The sequence below is a fragment of the Salmo salar genome, unplaced genomic scaffold (genome assembly GCF_965601325.2).
Source record: "Salmo salar unplaced genomic scaffold, fSalSal1 ptg000467l, whole genome shotgun sequence".
Classification (NCBI taxonomy): Eukaryota; Metazoa; Chordata; class Actinopteri; order Salmoniformes; family Salmonidae; genus Salmo; species Salmo salar.
This window is the reverse complement of record NW_027675395.1, coordinates 843,013-847,251: the sequence shown is the minus strand read 5'-3', so window position 1 is coordinate 847,251 and position 4,239 is coordinate 843,013.

Genomic DNA, 4,239 nt, shown 5'->3' with positions numbered 1-4,239 from the left:
CAGGTAAAGATGCTGTAGTCTGTAGAGATGACAGTATGATCACCTCAAGTAAAGCTGCTGTAGTTTGTAGAGATGACAGTATGATCACCTCAGGTAAAGCTGCTGTAGTTTGTAGAGATGACAGTATGATCACCTCAGGTAAAGCTGCTGTAGTTTGTAGAGATGACAGTATGATCACCTCAGGTAAAGCTGCTGTAGTTTGTAGAGATGACAGTATGATCACCTCCGGTAAAGCTGCTGTAGTCTGTAGAGATGACAGTATGATCACCTCAGGTAAAGCTGCTGTAGTTTGTAGAGATGACAGTATGATCACCTCAGGTAAAGCTGCTGTAGGTTGTAGAGATGACAGTATGATCACCTCAGGTAAAGCTGCTTTAGTTTGTAGAGATGACAGTATGATCACCTCAGGTAAAGCTGCTGTAGTCTGTAGAGATGACAGTATGATCACCGCAGGTGAAGCTGCTGTAGTTTGTAGAGATGAAAGTATGAACACCTCAGGTAAAACTGCTGTAGTTTGTAGAGATGACAGTATTATCACCTCAGGTAAAGCTGCTGTAGTCTGTAGAGATGACAGTATGATCACCTCAGGTTAAGCTGCTGTAGTTTGTAGAGATAACAGTCTGATCACCTTAGGTAAAGCTGCTGTAGTTTGTAGAGATGACAGTATGATCACCTCAGGTAAAGCTGCTTTAGTTTGTAGAGATGACAGTATGATCACCTCAGGTAAAGCTGCTGTAGTCTGTAGAGATGACAGTATGATCACCTCAGGTGAAGCTGCTGTAGTTTGTAGAGATGACAGTATGATCACCTCAGGTAAAGCTGCTGTAGTCTGTAGAGATGACAGTATGATCACCTCAGGTGAAGCTGCTGTAGTTTGTAGAGATGACAGTATGATCACCTCAGGTGAAGCTGCTGTATTCTGTAGAGATGACAGTATGATCACCTCAGGTAAAGATGCTGTAGTCTGTAGAGATGACAGTATGATCACCTCAGGTAAAGCTGCTTTAGTTTGTAGAGATGACAGTATGATCACCTCAGGTTAAGCTGCTGTAGTTTGTAGAGATGACAGTATGATCACCTCCGGGAAAGCTGCTGTAGTCTGTAGAGTTGACAGTGTGATCACCTCAGGTGAAGCTACTGTAGTTTGTAGAGATGACAGTATGATCACCTCAGGTAAAGCTGCTGTAGTTTGTAGAGATGACAGTATGATCACCTCAGGTAAAGCTGCTGTAGTCTGAAGAGATGACAGCAGATCACCTCAGGTAAAGATGCTGTAGTCTGTAGAGATTACATTATGATCACCTCAGGTAAAGCTGCTGTAGTTTGAAGAGATGACAGTATGAACACCTCAGGTAAAACTGCTGTAGTTTGTAGAGATGACAGTATGATCACCTCAGGTAAAGCTGCTGTAGTTTGTAGAGATGACAGTATGATCACCTCAGGTAAAGCTGCTGCAGTCTGAAGAGATGACAGCAGATCACCTCAGGTAAAGATGCTGTAGTCTGTAGAGATGACAGTATGATCACCTCAAGTAAAGCTGCTGTAGTTTGTAGAGATGACAGTATGATCACCTCAGGTAAAGCTGCTGTAGTTTGTAGAGATGACAGTATGATCACCTCAGGTTAAGCTGCTGTAGTTTGTAGAGATGACAGTATGATCACCTCCGGGAAAGCTGCTGTAGTCTGTAGAGTTGACAGTGTGATCACCTCAGGTGAAGCTACTGTAGTTTGTAGAGATGACAGTATGATCACCTCAGGTAAAGCTGCTGTAGTTTGTAGAGATGACAGTATGATCACCTCAGGTAAAGCTGCTGTAGTCTGAAGAGATGACAGCAGATCACCTCAGGTAAAGATGCTGTAGTCTGTAGAGATTACATTATGATCACCTCAGGTAAAGCTGCTGTAGTTTGTAGAGATGACAGTATGAACACCTCAGGTAAAACTGCTGTAGTTTGTAGAGATGACAGTATGATCACCTCAGGTAAAGCTGCTGTAGTTTGTAGAGATGACAGTATGATCACCTCAGGTAAAGCTGCTGTAGTTTGTAGAGATGACAGTATGATCACCTCAGGTAAAGCTGCTGTAGTTTGTAGAGATGACAGTATGATCACCTCCGGTAAAGCTGCTGTAGTCTGTAGAGATGACAGTATGATCACCTCAGGTAAAGCTGCTGTAGTTTGTAGAGATGACAGTATGATCACCTCAGGTAAAGCTGCTGTAGTTTGTAGAGATGACAGTATGATCACCTCAGGTAAAGCTGCTGTAGTTTGTAGAGATGACAGTATGATCACCTCCGGTAAAGCTGCTGTAGTCTGTAGAGATGACAGTATGATCACCTCAGGTAAAGCTGCTGTAGTTTGTAGAGATGACAGTATGATCACCTCAGGTAAAGCTGCTGTAGGTTGTAGAGATGACAGTATGATCACCTCAGGTAAAGCTGCTTTAGTTTGTAGAGATGACAGTATGATCACCTCAGTTAAAGCTGCTGTAGTCTGTAGAGATGACAGTATGATCACCGCAGGTGAAGCTGCTGTAGTTTGTAGAGATGAAAGTATGAACACCTCCGGTAAAACTGCTGTAGTTTGTAGAGATGACAGTATTATCACCTCAGGTAAAGCTGCTGTAGTCTGTAGAGATGACAGTATGATCACCTCAGGTTAAGCTGCTGTAGTTTGTAGAGATAACAGTATGATCACCTTAGGTAAAGCTGCTGTAGTTTGTAGAGATGACAGTATGATCACCTCAGGTAAAGCTGCTTTAGTTTGTAGAGATGACAGTATGATCACCTCAGGTAAAGCTGCTGTAGTCTGTAGAGATGACAGTATGATCACCTCAGGTGAAGCTGCTGTAGTTTGTAGAGATGACAGTATGATCACCTCAGGTAAAGCTGCTGTAGTCTGTAGAGATGACAGTATGATCACCTCAGGTGAAGCTGCTGTAGTTTGTAGAGATGACAGTATGATCACCTCAGGTGAAGCTGCTGTAGTCTGTAGAGATGACAGTATGATCACCTCAGGTAAAGGTGCTGTAGTCTGTAGAGATGACAGTATGATCACCTCAGGTAAAGCTGCTTTAGTTTGTAGAGATGACAGTATGATCACCTCAGGTTAAGCTGCTGTAGTTTGTAGAGATGACAGTATGATCACCTCCGGGAAAGCTGCTGTAGTCTGTAGAGTTGACAGTGTGATCACCTCAGGTGAAGCTACTGTAGTTTGTAGAGATGACAGTATGATCACCTCAGGTAAAGCTGCTGTAGTTTGTAGAGATGACAGTATGATCACCTCAGGTAAAGCTGCTGTAGTCTGAAGAGATGACAGCAGATCACCTCAGGTAAAGATGCTGTAGTCTGTAGAGATTACATTATGATCACCTCAGGTAAAGCTGCTGTAGTTTGTAGAGATGACAGTATGAACACCTCAGGTAAAACTGCTGTAGTTTGTAGAGATGACAGTATGATCACCTCAGGTAAAGCTGCTGTAGTTTGTAGAGATGACAGTATGATCACCTCAGGTAAAGCTGCTGCAGTCTGAAGAGATGACAGCAGATCACCTCAGGTAAAGATGCTGTAGTCTGTAGAGATGACAGTATGATCACCTCAAGTAAAGCTGCTGTAGTTTGTAGAGATGACAGTATGATCACCTCAGGTAAAGCTGCTGTAGTTTGTAGAGATGACAGTATGATCACCTCAGGTTAAGCTGCTGTAGTTTGTAGAGATGACAGTATGATCACCTCCGAGAAAGCTGCTGTAGTCTGTAGAGTTGACAGTTTGATCACCTCAGGTGAAGCTACTGTAGTTTGTAGAGATGACAGTATGATCACCTCAGGTAAAGCTGCTGTAGTTTGTAGAGATGACAGTATGATCACCTCAGGTAAAGCTGCTGTAGTCTGAAGAGATGACAGCAGATCACCTCAGGTAAAGATGCTGTAGTCTGTAGAGATTACATTATGATCACCTCAGGTAAAGCTGCTGTAGTTTGTAGAGATGACAGTATGAACACCTCAGGTAAAACTGCTGTAGTTTGTAGAGATGACAGTATGATCACCTCAGGTAAAGCTGCTGTAGTTTGTAGAGATGACAGTATGATCACCTCAGGTAAAGCTGCTGCAGTCTGAAGAGATGACAGCAGATCACCTCAGGTAAAGATGCTGTAGTCTGTAGAGATGACAGTATGATCACCTCAAGTAAAGCTGCTGTAGTTTGTAGAGATGACAGTATGATCACCTCAGGTAAAGCTGCTGT